Genomic DNA, 26,048 nt, shown 5'->3' with positions numbered 1-26,048 from the left:
ATAGCCTAGAGGTGGAGCTCTCGCCTCACAATCAGCAGGCTGTGAGTTCGATCCTAGGTAGAGGCAGATATTTCTCTCTCTCTGGGCAGACTGAGAGTATAACTCAGCATTGGCAACAGGAATGCCATCCAGCCATTCAAACACTCTGCTAGCTCCATTCAGTTGCCTAGATTTCACCCCCCAAGGGATTATGAGGTTGTTAAATGAAATTAAATGAATGTCCTGGATAATATGATCACCTTTTGTGACTTTCTTATCAGCAAAGTCATTGCGGAAGCCAGATTCACTTAATAACTGGGTTACTAACTTAACAAGCACAAGGTCTTGCTCAACAACAGAAAATTTGGACTCAATTGTGTGGTCGTAGGTCGAGAACTACCTGTATATACGCCTTCCCATGTCCACAGCAGGGGTGAAATGCTCCCGGTTCGCACCGGCTCGCCCGATTAGGTAGCGATGGCAGCTGCTGGTTCAGAGGACCGGTAGCAAAAATCCCTGGCCCTGCCTCCCTGCCTCTGCTGAGCCGCACCATCAACAGAGGGTTTTTTTTTTACTTTTAAAAGTTTATCTTCATATCTTGTCCTAGTATTTGAAATTTATTTTTATAAAATGCTTGCAAAATTCCATACCTAATCTTCTTATTGAATGTGAATATTGGAAGATGGAACGTTGTTTTGGTACTGATTGATGAAGGTTGGATATTAAAAACTATGTACTTTAATGAAGAACAAATACGAACTCAATGGGAAATTTCTGAGATCGGGGAGTTGAGGTTTTAAGGAGTGACTATGGATTATGATTTGTGTTATATCATGGTCGTGGAAAGGTGGAAAGGAGGATGGTCGTGGAAAGTAGAAGAAGGTAGAGAAGGGAAGAGAGTAGGAAGGGGGTGGTGACCGGGCAGGTCCGATTAATTGTATATGATGGTACATTAAATATGTTATTGGATATGAATGTTAAAATAAAACTTTTTATATATATAAAAAAGTTTATCTTCAGCTGAAACATGCCTTTAAAAGTAAAAAAAAAAAACCTCTGATGATCGCGGGGCTGAGCAGAGATCATCAAAACTCTTTAAAAGTTTTTTTAAAAAAACCTTCTTCAGCCTAAAGGGAAAAAAAACAACTCAGGTTTTAAAAGCCTCCTCTGGCGATCCCAGAGGAGTTTCCTGATCCTCACAGGCTTTTAAACTCACTTTTTAACAGCCCCCACTTACAAGAGCCCCCACCCATGCCCAGCCAATTCCCCCTCCTCACTTACCTATAATTACTGCTCTTTCGGGCTGGCAACGCCATGCTTTCTTCAGCTATTGAAGAAAAAAAAAAGCTTGCTTTGACTTTCTGCTTTGCTGGCTGAGGAACTCTGGGATTTGACGTCCACAATAAAATAAAATAAAATAAAATAAAATAAAATAAAATAAAATAAAATAAAATAAAATAAAATAAAATAAAATAAAATAAAATAAAATAAAATAAAATAAAATAAAATAAAATAAAATAAAATAAAATATTTCTGCAGCTTTCTGAGATTTGGTGTGTTTCTGTAGTGTTTCACTCTAACTACACAAACACACAAAATCTCAGAAAGCTGTATGTGGCATTTTGTGTGTGTGTATGTGTGTGAGAATTGTGTGTGTGTGTAAAGTGTGAAAGTTGGTTTTTGAGCTTTTTGTGGCTGTGTGAAGTGTGAAGTGCAGTTGCTTTTACATTCTGTGTGAGTCAGTTGTGTTGTGTTGTGTTGTGTTTGTGTAAAGTATGAAAGTTGGTTTTTGATACCTCTTATTGTTTTTTTATACTTTGTTTATTATTTTTATCATTTATTGTTATTGGCCACGCCCACCCAGTCATCTGACCACTAAGCCACGCCCACCAATTAAGCCACACCCACAGAACCGGTAGGGAAAATTTTTAGATTTCACCCCTGGTCCACAGCATGTCCCTTTCTTTTTTCATAAAGTTGTGTGATTAGATAAAGCATTTTCAAATCTGTAACGAGAAAGAATGTAGTGTATGACTCATGCATAAACAGGGACATATGTGCATATTACATTATTACAGAAAGGTTATTGCCACAACTAACTGGGTCCTTATAGAGTCCTTACAAACTAGAGTACCAGAAACAGACAAAGAAGGCAGAAGAAGAGCCACTTAGAGAACTAACTAACTGAGCCATGGTGGCGCAGTGGTTAGAGTGCAGTACTGCAGGCTACTTCTGCTGACTGCCATCTGCCTGCAGTTTGGCAGTTCAAATCTCACCAGGGTCAAGGTTGACTCACCCTTCCATCCTTCCGAGGTAGGTAAAATGAGGACCCAGATTGTCGGGGGCAGTAGGCTGACTCTGTAAACCACTTAGAGAGGGCTGTAAAGTACTGTGAAGCGGTATATAACTCTAAGTGCTATTGTTATTGCTATTTTTTTAATTTGCATTTATATCCCGCCCTTCTCCGAAGACTCAGGGCGGCTTACACTATGTTAGCAATAATCTTCATCCATTTGTATATCATATACAAAGTCAACTTATTGCCCCCAACAATCTGGGTCCTCATTTTAGCTACCTTATAAAGGATGGAAGGCTGAGTCAACCTTGGGCCTGGTGGGACTTGAACCTGCAGTAATTGCAAGCAGCTGCTCTTAATAACAGACTGCATTAGCCTGTTGAGCCACCAGAGGCCCAGGATATTAATAGGATATTAATACACACTAACTAATATACTAACTTGCTAACTCCCAAATCATTTAGTGCAGTGTTCATCAACCTTGGTGACTTTAAGATGTGTGGACTTCAACTCTCAGAAGTCCCCAGCCAACATTTTAAAATCTTAAACTTGCCAAAGTTGAAAAACAACAACAACTGATGTATATGAAAAGAAGCTGGGATTCAGTCTAAAATCAGAGTTACAAGAATTCCAGCCATTTCAATGTATAATACTTGTTGTTGCCGAGGTTGTAATAAACATAGAGTTAGGATTAGCAATATGTTAAGTAGCCCTGGAGCCACCAGGACAATCCAAAAAACATTAGACTGATTGTTCAGACTATCCCAAACTTGGTTTGTGGTTGTCTTTTGTATCATACACTTCCTAGATAGATGTGAAGGGCAATTGCATGTAGAGAACACCACCATAATTATTATCTGTAATAATCTATAGATAAAATATATATTCTATATCTATTAGAGCAACGAAGAAGATTAGATAGATAGATAGGTAGATGATAGATAGATAGATAGATAGATAGATAGATAGATAGATAGATAGATAGATAGATAGATAGATAGATAATGAGTAGTCTTTCATCCTCTAATTTCTACCTTTTTTATGTAAGCATTGATAAAACATGTCCCATGTTTAAAAAAATTCTTCCTTATTTTTTATTATTAATGTCAATCTATCCATCTCCAAAGGGATGTGGTGGCTCAGAGGCTAAGATGCTGAGCTTGTCGATTGAAAAGGTCGGCAGTTCAGTAGTTTGAATCCCTAGTGCTGCATAACAGGGTGAGCTCCCGTTATTTATCCCAGCTTCTGCCAACCTAGCAGTTCGAAAGCATGTAAAAAAAGGGAAGTAGAAAAATAGGGACCACCTTTGGTGAGAAGGGAACAGCGTTCCGTGCGCCTTTGGCGTTGAGTCATGCTGGCCACATGACCACGGAGACGTCTTCGGACAGTGCTGGCTCTTCGGCTTTTAAACGGAGATGAGCACTGCCCCCTAGAATCGGGAACGACTAGCACATATGTGCAAGGGGAACCTTTACCTTACCTTTATCCATCTCCACACAATCTAATATTTTTCTAATTATACTTTCATCCGTAGGTGTTTCCTCATTTTTCCACTGTTGTGCAAATACAATTCTTGCTGCTGTCTACACATGTATTATTAAATGTGTGATCCCTTTATTGTAATTTTCTGGTAATATACATAACAAGAACATTTCTGGTTTTACGTCCAGTCTACTCTTTAAAACCTCAAGTGATGGAGCACCTAGAATCTTCAGGGCTAAGCTATTCTATTACTTAATTGATCTCGACTGTCAGAAAATTTCTTCTTACTTCTTGGGTGGATATGTCTTTAACAGGCTTCCATCCATTACTTCTTGTCCTGCCTTCTAATACCTTAAAGTCAATCACCTCTTCTTTGCAACAGCCCCTCAAGTACTGGAAGACCCTTACCAGATTTGGTTAGAACTTGAGAATAGAATAGAATAGAATAGAATAGAATAGAATAGAATAGAATAGAATAGAATAGAATAGAATATAGGAAGGATAGGATAGGATAGGATAGGATAGGGTAGGATAGGATAGGATAGGATAGGATAGGATAGGATAGGATAGGGTAGGGTAGGGTAGGGTAGGGTAGGGTAGGGTAGGGTAGGGTAGAGAAGGAACAGAATGGAATGGAATGGAATTTGGGGAGGATAGGATACGATAGGGTAGGGTAGGGTAGAGTAGGGTAGGGAAGGAATAGAATAGAATAGAATAGAATAGAATAGAATAGAATAGAATAGAATAGAATAGAATAGAATATAGGAAGGATAGGACAGGACAGGACAGGACAGGACAGGACAGGACAGGACAGGACAGGACAGGACAGGACAGGGTAGGGTAGGGTAGGGTAGGGTAGGGTAGGGTAGGGTAGGATAGAGAAGGAACAGAATGGAATGGAATGGAATGAAATGAAATGGAATGGAATGGAATTTGGGGAGGATAGGATATGGTAGGGTAGGGTAGGGAAGGGAAGGGAAGGGAAGGGAAGGGAAGGAATGGAATAGAATAGAATAGAATAGAATAGAATAGAATAGAATAGAATAGAATAGAATAGAATAGAATAGAATATAGGAAGGATAGGATAAATAGGATAGGATAGGATAGGATAGGATAGGGTAGGGTAGGGTAGGGTAGGGTAGGGTAGGGTAGGGTAGGGTAGGGTAGGGAAGGAATGAATAGAATAGAATAGAATAGAATAGAATAGAATAGAATAGAATAGAATAGAATAGAATAGAATAGAATAGAATAGAATATAGGGTAGGGTAGGGTAGGGTAGGGTAGGGTAGGGTAGGGTAGGGTAGGGTAGGGTAGGGTAGGGTAGAGAAGGAACAGAATGGAATGGAATGTGGAATTTGGGGAGGATAGGATACAGTAGGGTAGGGTAGGGTAGGGTAGGATAGGGTAAGGAAGGAACAGAACAGAACAGAACAGAACAGAACAGAACAGAATAGAATAGAATAGAATAGAGAATAAATGGTATGGAATATAATATTTGAATAGAATAGAATAGAATTACAGAATATAACATATGGAATATATGGAATGGAATGGAATGGAATGGAATGGAAAATAAGAATAGAATAGAATATGGAATATGGAATGGAATAGAGAATAGAATAGAATAGAATAGAATAGAATAGAATAGAATAGAATAGAATAGAATAGAATAGAATAGAATAGAATAGAATAGAATTCTTTGTTGACCAAGTGTGATTGGACACACAAGGAATTTGTCTTTGGTGTATATGCTCTCAGTGTATGTAAAAAGAATAAAATTCATTTATCAAGAATAAAAAGATATAACACTTAGTGATAGTCAATTTTACTTATAAGCTATCAAATTGTACTAGGAAACAAATAAAAACAATACAAATTGAAAGATACAAGCAACATGGCTACAGTCATAAGTGGGAAGAGATAGATACTAGTAAGGAAGAGAAGAATAATAGTAATACAATCTTAGTAAATTATTTGACAGTGTTGTGGGAATTAGTTGTTAAGCAGAGTGATGGCATTCTATAAAATCCATAGGCTATACTGGAAATTAAAAAAATAATCAGAAGAAAATAATAAACAACTTACATATTATTGGCAAGAAAACTTAAACACAGAAATGTATGTGTACAGTTTCCTGCTTGTAGGAGGGTTGGACTAGATGACCTACAAGGTCCCTTCCAACTCTGTTAATCTGAATACAAATTCACCAGCTTGTCTGAAAGAATTCTTCCTCTTTATAACGCTAATATGCTTTCATTGTGGTATCTACTGATTAGGTATTGAAGGCAACGTTGGGTTTCACATTATGTTACTACCGGTTCGCCGCACACGCTTGCTTTGTGCGCGCACATGCCCATTTCACTCATATGCGCACCCACTTCACACACATGCCTGCCTTCCATGCATTATGCCCGGCTTTCCGTGCACACGCTTTGCTCATGTGCGTGCCTTCCACACATGTGCCCGGCCTCAAAACTGTGCCTAAAAAGGAGATATAGAGCCAGGGCGATTTCCGCTACCGGTTCGGCTGAATCGGTCCAAACCAGCTAAATGCCACTTTTGATTGAAGGAATTCTTGGTCATGCTCAAAATAACAGCGGAAATGTTCTCAGAATAATGTTTCCTTCTCTGCTCAGTTATTCAGCATTGGCTCCAGAAATTTGTATGGGTCTGTATCACTGTGGATGGGGGAATAGCACAGCGATTAACATCCGTACAAAATCTTTGTCGAGTCAGAACGAGTACTAGCCGAAAAGGGGAAACTTTCATACAACATCTGTTTGTTTGGGGTTTTTTTGTCAAGGTTTTTTTATTTATTTATATATAAGTATTTTGAATACAGTGTATTGTCGGGCATACCATTTTACAAAAGAAAACAATTACTGATAATAATAATAATAATAATAATAATAATAATAATAATAATAATAATAATAATAATAATAATAATAATAATACCCACTGCTGTTACCCTTTGCCTCCCACCGACCCGTACGCTTGCACAGAGAGGGTTTCCTCAGGGTGCCGTCCGCCAAACAGTGTCGGCTGGCGGCCCCCAGGAGTAGGGCCTTCTCTGTGGGGGCAGTGACGCTCTGGAACGAACTTCCCCCCCGGCCTGCGTCAAGTGCCTGATCTTCGGACCTTCCGTCGTGAGCTCAAAACATATTTGTTCATTAAAGTGGGACTGGCATAATTAGTGATGTATTTTAATTGGGTTTTTTAATACTTTTAACTTTTTAACTTAAATTTTAATAATCAGCCTTTAAAATTTGCTCTTTTTAAATGTTGTTTTAAATTGTATATATCTTTGTTTTTATTCTGGCTGTACACCGCCCTGAGTCCTTTGGGAGAAGGGCGGTATAAAAATTTAATAAATAAATAAATAAATAAAATAATAATAATAATAATACAACAGAATGATTCTAAGTAAAGGTAAAGGTAAAGGTTCCCCTTGCACATATGTGCTAGTCGTTCCCGACTCTAGGGGGCAGAGCTCATCTCCATTTCAAAGCCGAAGAGGCAGCGCTGTCCAAAGACATCTTTGTGGTCATGTGGCCAGCATGACTCAATGCCATAGGCGCACGGAACACTGTTACCTTCCCACCAAAGGTGGTCCCTATTTGCATTTTTTACGTGCTTTCGAACTGTTAGGTTGGCAGAAGCTGGGACAAGTAACAGGAGCTCACCCTGTTACGCGGCACTCGGGATTCGAACCACTGAACTGCTGACCTTTCGATCGACAAGCACAGCGTCTTAGCCGTTGAGCCAACATGTCCCTTTGGAATGATTCTAACCATAATTATAATTATAGTCACTTATTTATGTTCCTGTTAAATATGTTAGCATCCTTGTAGCTTTGAACAAAAGTCATATTTTACTTAAACATAGCAATTAATTGTCTCCTGATTGCTTATTTGTAGCCTATGACTATCATTAAGTGTTGTATCATTAAGTGTTAAAATTTGTACCCTATGACTATCATTAAGTGTTGTAAGTGTTGTACCTTGATTTCTTTTATGTACACTGAGAGCATATGCACCAAGACAAATTCCTTGTGTGTCCAATCACACTTGGCCAATAAAAAAATCTATTCTATTCTATTCTATTCTATTCTATTCTATTCTATTCTATTCTATTCTATTCTATTCTATTCTATTCTATTCTATTCTATTCTCTTTCTTCATCTAAATTCTACCTCTTATCTCTAGCCATTGATAAAACCTATTCCACATTAAATAATATTCTGTGTCTCCTTTATCTTTTATTTTCATTGCCAATCTATCCATCTCTGCACAGTCCAATATTTTCTGAATTATATTTTCATCTGGTGGGGTGTTCTTATTTTCCCCAATATTGTGCAAATACGATTCTCGCTGCTGTGAATACATGTAATATTAAATATATAGTCCCTTTGTTATAACTTTCTGGTATTATACCTAACAAAAATATTTCTGGTTTTAAGTCTATGCGTTGCTTAATTATCTTTTCCAACCATGTCTGTATTTTCGTCCAGTATTTTCTTGCCGTCATACACATCCACCACATATAGAATAGAATAGAATAGAATAGAATAGAATAGAATAGAATAGAATAGAATAGAATAGAATAGAATAGAATTTTATTGGCCAAGTGTGATTGGACACACAAGGAATTTGTCTTGGTGCATATGCTCTCAGTGTATATAAAAGAAAAGATACGTTTATCAAGGTACAACATTTACAACACAATTGATGATCAATATATCAATATAAATCATAAGGATTGCCAGCAACAAGTTATAGTCATACAGTCATAAGTGGAAAGAGATTGGTGATGGGAACTATGAAACGATTAATAGTAGTGCAGATTCAGTAAATAGTCTGACAGTGTTGAGGGAATTATTTGTTTAGCAGAGTGATGGCCTTCGGGAAAAAACTGTTCTTGTGTCTAGTTGTTCTGGTGTTCAGTGCTCTTGTATGATTGTAAGTACCTGGAGTCTGATTGCATTTCCAACATTCATACGATATCTGCAGCATGACAGCACAGTGAAGATAAGTCAAGAAACTCGTCCTTTTTTGCAAGTCTTTTGAAATGATGCATTCCAAAAAATAACATATTTTAAAAGATAGGCAGCAAAAATATGCAAAACCGGCTTTTTACTTCATGAAGATCTTTAGTTGCCATGCCCACCTACTCGGCCACACCCAGTGAGTGGTGTCAAGCTGGCCATGCCCACCCTGTTGGGCACACCAACCCAGTTGACCATGCCTAGTGAGTCTTGTCGAGCTGGCCACACCCACTCAGTTGGCCACACCCACCCAGTCAGCCATGCCTAGTGAGTGGTGTCAAGATGGCCATGTCAACCCTGTTGGCCACACTCACTCACTCAGCAATGCCCATCTGCCCGCCTGAGGTCAACCACAGCCCTGATGCGGCCCTCAATGAAATTGAGTTTGACACCCCTGGGCTAGAAGACCTCCAAGGTCCCTTCCAGCTCTATTCTGATCAATTGAGATAAAGACTGCCTTCATATCCATTGCAACATCTTCCAGTTTTAGCTGTGCAAGTCTTGATTCCAGGAACAGAGACCTGAGTCAGTTCTTGTCAAGGCATAAATCACTGTGCAACCGCATAGCATACGTGATGCAATCCATTAAGTAAACCCCCGGCTGATCAATTCACCGATCAACCAGTTAACTCACCATCTCACCACATTTCTGACATCAATACAATTGAACGTGTCCAGAAATATTTTACAAGAAGAGTTCTCCATTCCTCTGAAAACAACAAAATACCTTATCCCACCAGACTTGAAATCCTTGGCTTAGAAAACTTGGAACTCCGTCGCCTTCGACAAGACCTAAGTTTAACTCATAGAATGATCTATTGTAATGTCCTTCCTGTTAAAGACTACTCCAACTTTAATTGCAATAATACAAGAGCAACCAAGTGATTTAAACTTAAAGTTAACCGCTTTAGTCTAGATTGCAGAAAATACAACTTTTGTAACAGAATCATCAGTGCTTGGAACACTTTACCTGACTCTGTGGTCTTTTCCCATAATCCCAAAAGCTTTAACCAAAAACTTTCTACTATTGACCTCACCCCATTCCTAAGGGGTGTGCATAAGAGCACGAATGTGCCATGTGTTGTCCATGCTGATTGCTGGATTCTTCATCCAACAATTTCCTCAGCTAACTCCCTCAACCAATATTATAAAACAAACAACGACAGTGACATCAAAGCTGGCATTTAGGGCAATGCTGTGGGGGTCCTTTGTACACAAAGGGGCTGTTGGAACATCAATCCCCCTGAGTTTTTGGATTACCTTTTGAAAATATCGCATGAAAATGGCGGTTGGTATCCCACATTCCATCTTCTGAGGAAACTTGCAAAGAAAAATGCGAGGTTTGCAGTGACTACTTGCTTCTGCTCTTGGCGTAACACCGAGTAGAGTGCATATCCTGAACTTCAGGATATGCTCACTCCAAAATTACGGCAGTATTTAAAGGAGAAAGGTTTTTGTCAAGGCATGATTTACTGTGTAACTGGGGCTTCACGGTGAAACAACCCTATACAAAAACCATTAGAAATCTAAGGAACCATGTGGCCCAAGTTCCTTGCTTTCGCTGTGTCTAACCCACAATTAATATCCTGTTTCTGATCGCCCCAAAGATGTTTTTGGAGGCTGAGCTTGTTGATCGAAAGGTCGGCAGTTCAGCGGTTCGAATCCCTAGTGCCTTGTAACGGGGTGAGCTCTTGTTACTTGTCCCAGCTTCTGCCAACCTAGCAGTTCGAAAGCACGTAAAAAAATGCAAGTAGAAAAATAGGGACCACCTTTGGTGGGAAGGGAACAGTGTTCTGTGCACCTTTGGCATTGAGTCATGCCGGTCACAGGACCACGAAGACGTCTTCGGACAGCGGTGGCTCTTCAGGTTTGAAATGGAGATGAGCACCGCCCCCTAGAGTCAGGAACGACTAGCACGTATGTGTGAGGGGAACCTTTACCTGTTACCGAGTGCTACTTCTGTTGAAGCAGTATCTATTTGCACAGTGGGAGATAGGACAGTGATCCAGAAGGTCAACGTCATTTCCCAGAGGATCATTGGTTGCTCTCTTCCCTCTTTGGAAGAGCTTGATAGCTCCCACTTGCCTTATGAAAGTTCAAAACATTCTTAAAGATCCAACTCATCCTGGACACCTTTTTTTTTTTGAACTATTACCATCAGGCAGACGGTACAGGACAATAAAAACACGGACAAATCGGCTGAAAAACAGCTTCTATCCCAGAGCAGTAACTATATTGAATTCTACCGTATAGCGCAATATTAATGCAATATCAGGGGTTTTCACTTCAATTGTAAAGAATGCGGAGGAAGTGTGTTTGTGTTTTATTTTTATTGTTTTAATGTACACTGAAGATGGCATTTAATTTCGTTCTGCGAGGTGCAATACCAACAAAGTAAAGTAAACTCTTTCAGTTTTACAACAGGTAGTCCTCAACATACGACCACATCTGAGCCCAATATTGACGTTGCTAAGGGAGACATTTGTTAAATGAGTTTTGCCCCATGTTGTGAATTTTCTTGCCACCACTGCTAAGTGAATCACTGCCGTTGTTAAGTGAGTCACATGGTTGTTAAGTGAATCTGGCTTCCTCATTGACTTTGCTTGTCAGTAGGTCGCAAAAGGATCCCGGGACACTGCAACTATCATAAATATGAACCAGTTGCCAAACATCCTAATTCTATCACATGACCTACGGGGGTGTGGCAATGGTCGTAAGTGTGAAGTAGGGTCATAAGTCACTTTTCCCAGTCCCCGTTGTAACTTTGAACGCTCCCTAAATGAACGGTTGTAAATCAAGGACTACCTGCAATTCTGTGTCTGTGGAGATGCTCAGTCATCCAGGTCATGGTTGTAGAACTGAGGAAGCTTTTTGGATGAGAAGCGAAATGTCTTCAAGGAGAAAACTAAATTCAGTTGCCTTTTGGAAGGAGGAGAAAAAAAAAGGCAGATTTGGGACAACCATGACCTGGATGATTGAGACTCTCCATAAACAGTTTCTGATAATCCCAAATTCTTGTTAGCTTCATAACCGGGTGAAAAAATAAGGATATTAGCCTCCTTCCATTCCTCACCAACCTTTCATAATCTCCAATACATTTTTGTTTTCCTTTTATTTGTTTGTATCCTGTCTTTTTGTTTACAAATAACTCAAGACAGCAAACACATCCAAAACAACATTCTCCTCAGAGGTGGGTTGCACATATTGCTACCACCGGTTTGCCTCACGCATGCGCATGCCTTCCACGCATGCCCCTGGTCTCAAAAACATGGCTAAATAGGATAGCATAACACCAGGGTGGGCGGTGGGCCCACTCGCGATCGCCGCTACCAGTTCACCCGAACCGATGCGAACCGGCTGAATACCACCTCTGATCCTCCTCCTATTTTTTCTCACAGCAACACAACAACCCTGTGAGATGATTCAGCAGCGAGAGAGAATGACTGACCCAACTTGCTTTCATGGCTAAGGCAGAACTTGAACTCATGGTCTACCTGTTTTCTCTACCGATGTTTCAATAAGCTGCCCTAAGAATGTAACAATGGCCTAGTTTTCATGTCGACTTTGGTAGGACCAAAAATGTTGTCAGGGTTCCAAGGAACACCCCCAACGAAATAAAGCTCTGAGCAGTGTTGGGATTCATGTAATTTAACAACTGGTTCTCTGCCCTAATGATTTCTTCCAACAACCAGTTTGCCAAACTGCTCAGAAAGTTAACAACCGGTTCTCCCGAAGTGATGCGAACTGGCTGAATCCCACCACTGGCTCTGAGACTTGGGGTTCCTCAAAGTTCCAATTTATTAGAGATGTCAGGTTGGTACAGCTGGGAGAACCCGAAACTGAAAGCTTCCAGGTTTTCCACACCCAGTTGACAGTTTACAGCCCTGCTCCACACCCACAAGTTCATCACATAGTCCAATCAACTCTTCACACTCAACTGGATACAATCTTCAGGCTGTCTCCGTCAGACACAGGCAAAAATCCTTGAATACGGAATGTTGTTATGACTAACTTTCTACCGCTCCAACAACAACCCCCTCCTAACTTCCCCAGCTAAAATATGTGGCAGTTAAGAAGCAAAAAAGAAAATTGCCTTCCAAAACTGACAAATGTATTTTAACTTAGTCTGGCTCTAACCTTTTCTACAAGGAATGAGGTGAGCCTAGCAAACGATATCACCTACTCCGAATAATTGAGGGCCATTTCAGTAACAATAATAGTAACAGAGTGGGAAGGGGCCTTGGAGGTCATCTAGTCCAAGCCCCTGATCATACGAGGGATTTGAACCACCGGACAGCTGGCCTTTCTGATCAACAAGCTCAGCGTCTTAGCCATGGAGCCACCTAGTCAGGTTTTTCAAACGTTAACGTATGAAATTGCTATGTTCATCAGATCATGTGTTTGTTTGTTTTTTAAATCAATAATCAGAGCAGACATTTTGGGGGAGCCCTCTACTGCTTTGTAAAGCCTTAGTAAAGCTACACCTGGAATCCTGCATCCCTGTTTTGGTTGCCACGTTAAAAAAAAAGATGTTGAGACTTTGCAAAAAAAAAAAAGTGCAAAGAACTAAGATGACTGAAGGCTTAGAAACTAAAACATCTGAAGAACGGTTGCTGGGTTTGGCTAGTCTAGAGAAAAGAAGGACTAGGAGAGACACAATAGCAGGCATCCGGTATTTGACAGGCTGCCCCAAAGAAGAGGGGGGTCAACTTATTTTCCAAAGCCCCTGAAGGCAGGACAAGAAGCAACGGATGGAAACTCATCAAGGAGAGAAGCAACCTGGAATGAAGGAGAAACTTCCTAACAGTGAGGACAATTAACCAGTGGAACAGCTTGCCACCAGAAGTTGTGGGTGCTCCATCACTGGAGGGTTTCGAGAAGAGACTGGACAGTCTGAAATGGTATCGGATCTCCTGCTTAAGCAGCGGGCTGGATTAGAAGACCTCCAAGGTCCCTTCCCGCTCTAGTCTGCTTCTGATTCAGATAAAAAGCAGAAACTACGACTCCTACCAATTCATTCTAAAAAGTAAAAAGCCTTTTACTTTTTACTTCACACAAAACAGGGGAGGGTCCCCTTCTTAGGTGATTCCCACACCCCTTTTCCCTTTGTGGAACTTAATAACAGAGTTGGAAGGGACCTTGGAGGTCTTCTAGTCCAACCCCATGCTAAAGCAGGAAACCCTTTACAATTCTGAACAAACGGCTCCCCAATCTCTTCTTCCCAGCCTCCAGTCATTGGAGCACCCACAACTTCTGAAGGCAAGTTGTTCCACTGATGAATTGTTCTAACTGCCAGGAAATTTCTCTTCAGTTCTAGTTTGGTCCTGTCCTCGATTAGTTTCCATCCATTGCTTCTTGTCCTGCCTTCAGGTGCTTTGGAAAGAGAGATCTCTCGTATGATTGTTGTCTAATGTACAGCTTTTTTGAAGTGGTGTACGGTTTCCTGCCTAAGCAGGGGGTTGGACTAGAAGACCTCTAAGGTCCCTTCCAACTCTGTTATTCCATTCTATTCCATTCTATTCTATTCTATTCTATTCTATTCTATTCTATTTATTTTTTATTTTATTTATTTTGTCACAACATCATATAGAAAGATTATATAGTATACAAACATATATATGAGTAAATATTAAGAGGTATAAGCATGTATATATATAGGAAGAAGAAAAGAAAAACAATAGGACTATTGTTCTATTCTATTCTATTCTATTCTATTCTATTCTATCCTATCCTATCCTATCCTATCCTATCCTATCCTATCCTATCCTATCCTATCCTATCCTATCCTATCCTATCCTATCCTATCCTATCCTATCCTACCCTATCCTACCCTATCCTACCCTATCCTACCCTATTCAATTCGATTTGATTCGATTCTTTCAAGTGTTTAAACCTGCCTCTGAAAATATGGAACTGATCTTCAAGAAATTTTTGTCAGGCTTGCTAAATACAGAGCAATTCCTGGATTAGAAGACCTCCAAGGTCCCTTCCCGCTCTAGTCTGCTTCTGATTCAGATAAAAAGCAGAAACTACGACTCCTACCAATTCATTCTAAAAAGTAAAAAGCCTTTTACTTTTTACTTCACACAAAACAGGGGAGGGTCCCCTTCTTAGGTGATTCCCACACCCCTTTTCCCTTTGTGGAACTTAATAACAGAGTTGGAAGGGACCTTGGAGGTCTTCTAGTCCAACCCCATGCTAAAGCAGGAAACCCTTTACAATTCTGAACAAACGGCTCCCCAATCTCTTCTTCCCAGCCTCCAGTCATTGGAGCACCCACAACTTCTGAAGGCAAGTTGTTCCACTGATGAATTGTTCTAACTGCCAGGAAATTTCTCTTCAGTTCTAGTTTGGTCCTGTCCTCGATTAGTTTCCATCCATTGCTTCTTGTCCTGCCTTCAGGTGCTTTGGAAAGAGAGATCTCTCGTATGATTGTTGTCTAATGTACAGCTTTTTTGAAGTGGTGTACGGTTTCCTGCCTAAGCAGGGGGTTGGACTAGAAGACCTCTAAGGTCCCTTCCAACTCTGTTATTCCATTCTATTCCATTCTATTCTATTCTATTCTATTCTATTCTATTCTATTCTATTTATTTTTTATTTTATTTATTTTGTCACAACATCATATAGAAAGATTATATAGTATACAAACATATATATGAGTAAATATTAAGAGGTATAAGCATGTATATATATAGGAAGAAGAAAAGAAAAACAATAGGACTATTGTTCTATTCTATTCTATTCTATTCTATTCTATTCTATTCTATTCTATTCTATTCTATTCTATTCTATTCTATTCTATTCTATTCTCCTGTCTTCTAAGGTCATTCTCGCATACCATTACATCAAGCCACCCCTGTTGGTTTCCGTAATGGAACTTAAAAAACAACCTACATTGCCTAAATCAATAAGCATCACATTTCAAATGCCATCGTTTACTGCTTTATAATGTGATTTTTTTGCCCTCGTACATCAAATAGATTAATTTTTGCATGCTGCATTTAATTTACATATGTGACAACTTTTAAACCCCCTTTTTAGTTTGGTTCTGCAACCCAGCAAGACAGACACAGACTTCAGAGGATAATTAGAACTGAAGAAAAAACAGTTGCTACCAACCTGCCTTCCATTGAGGACCTGTATACTGCACGAGTCAAAAAGAGGGCTGTGAAAATATTTATAGACCCCTCACATCCTGGACATAAACTCTTTCAACTCCTACTCTCAAAACGACGCTATAGAGCACTGCACACCAGAACAACTAGACACAAGGACAGTTTTTCCCCGAATGCCATCACTCTGATAAATAAATAATTCCCTTAAACCTGTCAAAGTATTCACTAAGGCTGGACTGATACTAATCTTCTCATTGTTCCCATCTCCTCCCACTCAGGACTATATGACTGTAAATTTATTGCTTGTATCCTTACGATTTATATTGATTGTTTCCTAATATGATTTGATTGCTTATTTGTACCCTATGACTATCATTAAGGTTTGTACCTATGATTTTTGATGAACGTATCTCGTCTTTTTATGTACACTGAGAGCATATTCACCAAAGACAAATTCCTTGTGTGTTCAATCACACTTGGCCAATAAAGTATTCTATTCTATTCTATTCTATTCTATTCTATTCTATTCTAGCCTAGCCAAGCCTAGCCTAGCCTCCTCCCATATTCTATTCTATTCTATTCTATTCTATTCTATTCTATTCTATTCTATTCTATTCTATTCTATTCCATTCCATTCCATTCCATTCCATTCTATTCTATTCTATTCTCCTGTCTTCTAAGGTCATTCTCGCATACCATTACATCAAGCCACCCCTGTTGGTTTCCGTAATGGAACTTAAAAAACAACCTACATTGCCTAAATCAATAAGCATCACATTTCAAATGCCATCGTTTACTGCTTTATAATGTGATTTTTTTGCCCTCGTACATCAAATAGATTAATTTTTGCATGCTGCATTTAATTTACATATGTGACAACTTTTAAACCCCCTTTTTAGTTTGGTTCTGCAACCCAGCAAGACAGACACAGACTTCAGAGGATAATTAGAACTGAAGAAAAAACAGTTGCTACCAACCTGCCTTCCATTGAGGACCTGTATACTGCACGAGTCAAAAAGAGGGCTGTGAAAATATTTATAGACCCCTCACATCCTGGACATAAACTCTTTCAACTCCTACTCTCAAAACGACGCTATAGAGCACTGCACACCAGAACAACTAGACACAAGGACAGTTTTTCCCCGAATGCCATCACTCTGATAAATAAATAATTCCCTTAAACCTGTCAAAGTATTCACTAAGGCTGGACTGATACTAATCTTCTCATTGTTCCCATCTCCTCCCACTCAGGACTATATGACTGTAAATTTATTGCTTGTATCCTTACGATTTATATTGATTGTTTCCTAATATGATTTGATTGCTTATTTGTACCCTATGACTATCATTAAGGTTTGTACCTATGATTTTTGATGAACGTATCTCGTCTTTTTATGTACACTGAGAGCATATTCACCAAAGACAAATTCCTTGTGTGTTCAATCACACTTGGCCAATAAAGTATTCTATTCTATTCTATTCTATTCTATTCTATTCTATTCTATTCTATTCTAGCCTAGCCTAGCCTAGCCTAGCCAAGCCTAGCCTAGCCTAGCCTAGCCTAGCCTAGCCTCCCCTCCCCATATTCTATTCTATTCTATTCTATTCTATTCTATTCTATTCTATTCTATTCTATTCTATTCTATTCTATTCTATTCTATTTATTCTATTCTAGCCTAGCCTAGCCTAGCCTAGCCTCCCCTCCCCATATTCTATTCTATTCTATTCTATTCTATTCTATTCTATTCTATTCTATTCTATTCTATTCTATTCTATTCTATTCTATTCTATTCTATTCTATTCTATTCTATTCTATCCTATCCTATCCTATCCTATCCTATCCTATCCTATCCTATCCATATTCAATTCGATTTGATTCGATTCTTTCAAGTGTTTAAACCTGCCTCTGAAAATATGGAACTGATCTTCAAGAAATTTTTGTCAGGCTTGCTAAATACAGAGCAATTCCTGGATTAGAAGTTCAAGATTTCTGTCCTCAGCAAAGACTTTGGAAGGAAAATACTCAATTAGTAAGCTGAAATCGATACTGCCTCAAGAAATGTAGCACCTGGTCAACTTTATCTAGGTTCAATAAAAACAGGTACAGTGAACTTTAAGGCAGGGAATACTAAAGCTGTAGGCTAAAGAAATATTTTTTTAAAAAAATCCAGAAAAATAACACATCTATGTTGTTTCCCAGGAAATTTTAGTTATTTATTTAAATGTATTACTCACCTCAGTTAGCAAAGTTCGTGAAGTCCACCTATACATCCATAAAGTCACCAGTTGTTGAACTCAATCCAAAAGAGGCATCCGTGTTCTGAAGAGGAAACAATGCTTGCAAAACTACTAATGTGTATCTCCTATCGTGACTTCAACATTTCTCTTACCCGTGCTTATTCCACCAGTAGGAAAGGAGAAAAAAACAAAAAAAACAGAACCACATTGTGTGGTCACAGGGAGAGAATTCGTTGGACGGCCAGTCAGATTAACCACGAAGGTTCTAAAGAACAGTCTTCTTCTAGAATAGAATAGAATAGAATAGAATAGAATAGAATAGAATAGAATAGAATAGAATAGAATTGTTGTGTCTTGCCCGCCCTCAGAGCAGCCGGGGCCTTCTTACCTGCTCCCGCACACTGAGGAATGTATGCCTCCCGGTCCCAGTCCTGGCTCCATGCCCACACAAACTGCAGAAGGAGAATCTCCCTGCCCCAGCCCTGACTCCATGCCCAGGCAAACGGAGCAGCTAGACCCCTCCCCCTCCTCCACAGCAGGTGAGCCTGAGGAGGGTTTACTCCCAAGAACAGCTGATTGGTGTGACCCTCGCATCAGAAGATTGGAGAGGCGGAGGCTACAGAGGGAAGGGAGGGGCAGGCCTTAATGAGTGCTGAGTCATGGTGCCACACCCCATGGCCTATATAAAGGAGCTACTTTCTGGCAGTCTCTGAGTCAGGCAAAAAGTCAAACTTATCTTGCTGAAGTCACTTACTGGTCTCCTGCCTGCTCTGAGGACTTTGCTAGGACTTTGGGCAGAGCTGCAGAGGCACGCCTGATTCGGATTTCCCGGACCCAGCCGTCAGCGGAGGAGTGGGACACGACAAGAATAGAATAGAATAGAATAGAATAGAATAGAATAGAATAGAATAGAATAGAATAGAATAGAATAGAACTTTTTATTGGCCAAGTGTGATTGGACACACAAGGAATTTGTCTTGGTGCATATGCTCTCAGTGTACATAAAAAGACAAGATACGGTCATCAAGGTACAACATTTACAACACAAATGATGGTCAATATATCAATATAAATCATAAGGATTTCCAGCAACAAAGTTACAGTCATACAGTCATAAGTGGAAAGAGATTGGTGATGGGAACGATGAGAAGATTAATAGTAGTGCAGATTTAGTAAATAGTTTGACAGTGTTGAGGGAATTATTTGTTTAGCAGAGTGATGGCCTTCGGGAAAAAACTATTCTTGTGTCTAGTTGTTCTGGTGTGCAGTGCTCTATAGCGTCATTTTGAGGGTAGGAGTTGAAATAGTTTATGTCCAGGATGTGACGGATCTGTAAATATTTTCATGGCCCTCTTCTTGATTCGTGCAGTATACAGGTCCTCAATGGAAGGCAGGTTGGTAGCAATTATTTTTTCTGCAGTTCTAATTATCCTCTGAAGTCAGTGTCTTTCTTGTTGGGTTGCAGAATTTACGAATTTACAAATGTTACGAATTCACGAATGTTATGAATGCCTTAAGTTGCTAGTCCTTGAGAGGTTACAGGCGTTCCATTGGACGATGCTAAAAGAAATCTCCATTTCCTTTTCTTTTGGACAATCCCATCTGGGGAAAAAAAATGAGAAAACATTTCTATCTTTGCTCCTGCATCTCAGTGTCCCAAGGAGCTGGCTTTCCACAATGTGTATGGGAAGGTAATTTTTTTTTTAATTGAAAAAGTTTTACAAAATTTCCCCCCCTTTCTCCCCTCCCCCCTTTTCCTCCCCTCCCCCCTCCCTTCACAAACCTCCTCCCCCCCCGACTTCCAGGAACAAACACAAGGTATAGTAAAAATAAAACAAACATATACTAAAAAATTTTCCTTCCTAACTAAATTATAATCCTACAATTCTCATCAATTCCTAACCTCCCCCAAAACAATAAAAAATAATACATCCTAATCATTCAAAGGCAGTCTGATAACTCTTAGTCTGATATCTGTTTTGAATATAGTCAATCCATTTTTTCCATTCACTTAAATATTTTTCTTGCGTATTGTCTTTCAAAAAGGCTGAGATTTTTGCCATCTCAGCCAAACTGGCAACTTTCAATATCCATTCTCCTATTGTAGGTACTTCTTTTTTCTTCCAATACGGTCCTATTAGTAATCTTGCCACTGTTATTAAATTTAAAATCAACTTAGTCTCAATTACTGTACAGTCTGTAATAATTCCCAGCAAAAAAAAGGGGCGGCAGGAACTTTATCTTCTTTTTCAAAACATTTTGTAGAATCCACCAAATTCTTCTCCAAAAAGCCTTAATATTTTTGCAAGTCCACCAGATATGAAAATATGTAGCGTCGTCACAATTACATCTCTAACATTTTGCTTGCATATCTGGATACATGCACGATAGTTTCTTAAGGATCTAAAATGCTGTCTGTAAAACATTTTATAAAAATTTTCCCTTAAATTCTGTGCCTGCGTGAATTTAACATTTCTAACCCAATTTTTTTTCCCTATGGGAAGGTAATTTTGACCGCTGTAGATTTTGTCATAGACTGTATCACAGGGCATATACCAACCACAGTGGTAGATCCTTTGTCAAAAACTCCAAGGGTCCCTGAATCATAGTCAGGACTGCAAATCCTTACCCGAAAAGCCACGCTTTGTAAGAGAGCTCCTGAAACCACAAAAAAAATGGCTTAACGTAGATCAAGGAAAAAAGAAACAATAGCTCCAAAACGGATTGATATCCAATCTTCTGCATCTGAATAACAGAGTTGGAAGGGACCTTGGAGGTCTTCTAGTCCAACCCTCACCTCAGGCAAGAAGCCCTACACCATTTCAGACAAATGGTTGTCCAACCTCTTCTTTAAAACTTCCAGTGTTGGAGCATCCACAGCAAGTCGTCGTTCCGCTGATGAATTCTTCTAATTTCTCCTTAGTTCCGGGTTGCTTCTCTCCTTGATTACTTTCCACCCGTTGCTTCTTGTCCTGCCTTCAGGTGCTTTGGAGAATAGGTTGACTCCTTCTTCTTTGGGGCAACCCCTGAGATATTGGGGTGCTACTGCTATCTGTCGGGTTTTGATGAGGTGTGCATTATGGTGGACCAGCTGGAATTTCCACAGCGGAGGCTGCTGAATGAAAAAAGCTAGTCCGATGATCAAGATTTGTAGTATAGTAGCTTGTATGGGTAGAGTGATTCCTTTGACTATGTCCCAGACTAGCCGGCTATCTCTTTCAGTCTTGTGTGCTTGCAATGCAGCAGCTTGTGATTCGTTTTTCAGTCACACAGAACTGCAACATGATCCATCCTTGGAGCAACCGAATGTCGCTTTTGAGGCTGATAGGTCTGGATGACAAAGGGGAAACTGAAAGAGGAATTAAAATAGGCACTGACTGGCTTCATTTGTCCCTTCTAAATATACACTAAGTCATAAAGCCACAGCGAGTTGGAAGAACACTCAGAATACGGCTACATTTTGCACTTATATTCAGATTAGCAGAAGAACAGAACTGGAAAGGACCTTGGAGGTCTTCTAGTCCAACCCCCTGCTCAAGCAGGAGTCCCTACATCTCGAATATTCCCTGGAAGCTAGCTGCAGGAGATAGCTACACTTTTGAATATGGTATATTATTATCATTGTTGTTGTTGTTGCTATTATTATTATTTCTCTTCTGAAAAATACCTAGCAGACACTGGTAAGTTATGTTCAATTCAAGGTTTTCTTTTTCCAAAACCTAAGAAGTGTCGAAATATAAATGTGCTTCCAAGTGAGGCTGATTTTGTAACTAGAATTAGACAATGTATTAGAATAACAGAGTGGGTAGGGACCTTGGAGGTCTTCTAGTCCAACCCCCTGATTAGACAGGAAACCCTACACCAGACAAATGGTTATCCAATATCTTCTTAAAAGCTTCCAGTTTTGGAGCATTCACAACTTCCAGTGGCAAGTTGTTCCACTGAACAACTTTGTTCATTGTTCTAACTGCCAGGAAATTTCTCTCCTTAGTTCAAAGTTACTTCTCTCCTTGATTAGTTTCCACCCATTGCTTCTTGTCCTGCCCTCAGGTGCTTTGGAGAATAGCTTGAATCCCTCTTCTATGGGGCAGCCCCTGAGATATTGGAACACTGCTATCATGTCTCTCCTAGTCCTTCTTTTCATTAAACTAGACATACCCAGTTCCTGCAACCGTTCTTCATATGTTTTAGCCTACAGTTCCTAACTAAATCGTATGAGATCAAATTATTGTAATTTTGGCAGCTGTTTTGGCAGTTCCATTATAACAGCTTTTAATATGCCAGTAAATATGGGAGAGACTTTTGACGAGATTATTCCATAATCTCTGCATTTTGATGGAGTTCCAGTATTTCCTGACTCTGTGGTCTCTTCCCAAAATCCCAAAAGCTTCAACCAAAAACTATCTACCATTGATCTCACCTCATTCCTAAGAGATCTGCAAGGGGCGTGCATAAGAGTACAAACGTGCCTACCGTTCCTGTCCTATTGTTTTCCTTCGTTATATCCAGTTGTATAGTTATTACATACTCATACTCATATATATGCTTATATATTGTATAATTATTCCATGCTTATGCTTATATATACTGTGTGATAAATAAATAAATAAATAAATAAATAAATAAATAAATAAATAAATAAATAAATAAATAAATAAATAAATTTTTCCAGTTCAATTTGAGTTATTCTATTGTTGTTTGGTATTGCCTCATCTGTAAGAAACACTTGTTCTCTTTTTTTAATTTATTTATTTTCAACTATTCCGATGTCCAGCATTTTGGGTTTAAAATGTCATTGTCTTTGACTTTGGAAACCCCGTAAAAGGTTTAGGTGAAAACATTGGAGTATTGAACATTGATTTGAAGAAAACTGATACTTCTCTGAGAAATACAGTTTATCTTTACAAAATTTTATTAGCAGGTTCTTCTAGTCACACATTTTCAGGGAACAAAAATATATGCAGATATTTTCAAACTGTAGGGGCCTTTTTGTTCCCCTTGGAGAACAAAATTAATCTTTCAAGAACTACTGCCTTACACAAGGGTTTTTGTGAAGGAATGTATCACAGTGGTAGGCAAGAATTGGACAGTGACTCCTAAGTTATTATTTTGAGGGCTTCAGAATTTCGCCCCAGTCTATTGAAGGAGAAAGAAACATAACTATTGGTTTATTTAACCTGCCTCCGTTCATCATGAAAGAGAAACAAGACACGTTATTCTGGACACTGAAGCATCTGAACATATTTTGTCATCTTCTATCTGTTCTACACTGTTTGGATCCTCTGGTAGTCTCTCATCCAAGTATTCATCCAGTCTGGTCCTGCTTAGCTTTTCCAGATCAGTCCCCAAATGGCCTCTGAGGTAAGATAACAAGACATTAGCTGAGGGGTCCTTGGTGTTCTCTGAGCTTGGGTTGTTTTCTTGCCGATGTTTCATTACCCAAACTAAATAATATTATCAGTGATGTTGTTGATGATGTTATCTAGTTTGAGTAGTGAAACATCGGCAAGAAAACAACCAAGCTCAGAGAGCACCAAGGACCCCTAATTTCAACTTTGGGCTACAAATATTCTCCTTTCTTGGTAAGACATTAGCTTCACTACCATCAAACCAAAGAAGGTCTTTTCATGGTTGTGCTTCCATGTCCTTAAGGAAGAGAGAGGGAAGGAAAGAAGTAAGGTTGCACATGTGATGACATCATTGCACAAATGACAAAAGTGCATCATTTTTGGCATTTGGGTGATTCACAAGTAAGAATAGGAATAGGAAGAATAGAATAGAATAGAATAGAATAGAATAGAACAGAACAGAACAGAACAGAACAGAACAGAACAGAACAGAACAGAATAGAATAGAATAGGGAATAAATGGAAAGGAATGGAATATGATATTTGAATAGAATAGAATAGAATAGAATTACAAAATATAGCATATGGAATATATGGAATGGAATGGAAAATAAGAATAGAATAGATTATGGAATATGAAATGGAATATAGAATAGAATAGAGAATAGAATAGAATAGAATAGAATAGAATAGAATAGAATAGAATAGAATAGAATACAATACAATACAATACAATAGAATACAATAGAATACAATAGAATAGAGAATAAATGGAATGGAATGGAATATAATATTAGAATAGAATAGAATAGAATAGAATAGAATAGAATAGAATAGAATAGAATAGAATAGAATAGAATAGAATAGAATAGTACATACTTGATGGACATTACCTTACAGATGACCCCCATCTCGTTAAAAACCTTGGAATTTTCATGTCAAATGATCTAGGTGCCAAAGCCCACTGCAACTACATAGCAAAAAAGGCTCTAAGAGTTGTAAACCTAATCTTGCGTAGCTTCTTTTCCAAAAACACTACACTACTAAACAAAGCATATAAAACATTTGCTAGACCAATACTAGAATACAGTTCACCTGTTTGGAACTCTCACCACATTTCTGACATCAATACAATTGTACGTGTCCAGAAATATTTTACAAGAAAAGTTCTCCATTCCTCTGAAAACAACAAAATACCTTATCCCACCAGACTTGGAATCCTAGGCTTAGAAAACTTGGAATTCCGCCGCCTTCGACAAGACCTAATTTTAACTCATAGAATCATCTATTGTAATGTCCTTCCTGTTAAAGACTACTTCAGCTTTAATTGCAATAATACAAGAACAACCAATAGATTTAAACTTAATGTAAACCGCTTTAATCTAGATTGCAGAAAATAAGACTTCTGTAACAGAATCATCAGTGCTTGGAATACTTTACCTGACTCTGTGGTCTCTTCCCATAATCCTAAAAGCTTTAACCAAAAACTTTCTACTATTGACCTCACCCCATTCCTAAGAGAACCATAAGGGGCGTGCATAAGAGCACAAACGTGCGTACCGTTCCTGTCCTATTGTTTTCCTTTCTTCTTCCTATATATATATATATATGCTTATACCTCCTAATATTTACTCATATATATGTTTATACAATATGTAATCTTTTTGTATGATACTTACATATATTGTTGAGACAAAAATCAATAAATAAACAATAAAAATAAAGAATAGAATAGAGAATAAATGGAATGGAATGAAATGGAATATAGAATAGAATAGAGAATAGAATAGAATAGAATAGAATAGAATAGAATAGAATACAATAGAATACAATACAATACAATACAATACAATAGAATACAATAGAATACAATAGAATACAATAGAATAGAGAATAAATGGAATGGAATGGAATATAATATTAGAATAGAATAGAATAGAATAGAATAGAATAGAATAGAATAGAATAGAATAGAATAGAATAGAATAGAATAGAATAGAATAGTACATACTTGATGGACATTACCTTACAGATGACCCCCATCTCGTTAAAAACCTTGGAATTTTCATGTCAAATGATCTAGGTGCCAAAGCCCACTGCAACTACATAGCAAAAAAGGCTCTAAGAGTTGTAAACCTAATCTTCATGTAGCTTCTTTTCCAAAAACACTACACTACTAAACAAAGCATATAAAACATTTGCTAGACCAATACTAGAATACAGTTCACCTGTTTGGAACTCTCACCACATTTCTGACATCAATACAATTGTACGTGTCCAGAAATATTTTACAAGAAAAGTTCTCCATTCCTCTGAAAACAACAAAATACCTTATCCCACCAGACTTGGAATCCTAGGCTTAGAAAACTTGGAATTCCGCCGCCTTCGACAAGACCTAATTTTAACTCATAGAATCATCTATTGTAATGTCCTTCCTGTTAAAGACTACTTCAGCTTTAATTGCAATAATACAAGAACAACCAATAGATTTAAACTTAATGTAAACCGCTTTAATCTAGATTGCAGAAAATAAGACTTCTGTA

The 26,048-nt window shown here is 38.6% G+C and overlaps 1 long non-coding RNA gene across 8 annotated transcripts in view; it reads right to left on the bottom strand.

Moving 5' to 3' along the window:
- Positions 1–26,048, bottom strand: part of LOC131198970 (uncharacterized) — a 74,847-nt gene that overhangs the window by 9,322 nt on the left and 39,477 nt on the right. For 5 of the 8 annotated variants that reach the window (XR_009155222.1, XR_009155223.1, XR_009155228.1 and 2 more), the window contains one exon: positions 1,261–1,306. The exons of 1 other annotated variant lie outside the window; for it this stretch is intronic. This is a non-coding gene — a long non-coding RNA (uncharacterized LOC131198970). Of the gene's footprint in view, positions 1–1,260; positions 1,307–18,154; positions 18,240–26,048 lie in introns of all 8 variants that reach the window. 2 more of the 8 variants (XR_009155226.1, XR_009155227.1) reach the window with 2 other exon arrangements.

Source organism: Ahaetulla prasina, chromosome 4 (assembly GCF_028640845.1).
Source record: "Ahaetulla prasina isolate Xishuangbanna chromosome 4, ASM2864084v1, whole genome shotgun sequence".
Taxonomy (NCBI): domain Eukaryota; kingdom Metazoa; phylum Chordata; class Lepidosauria; order Squamata; family Colubridae; genus Ahaetulla; species Ahaetulla prasina.
Note: the sequence above shows the minus strand (reverse complement) of the source record. Positions and strands in the feature narration are given on the sequence as shown.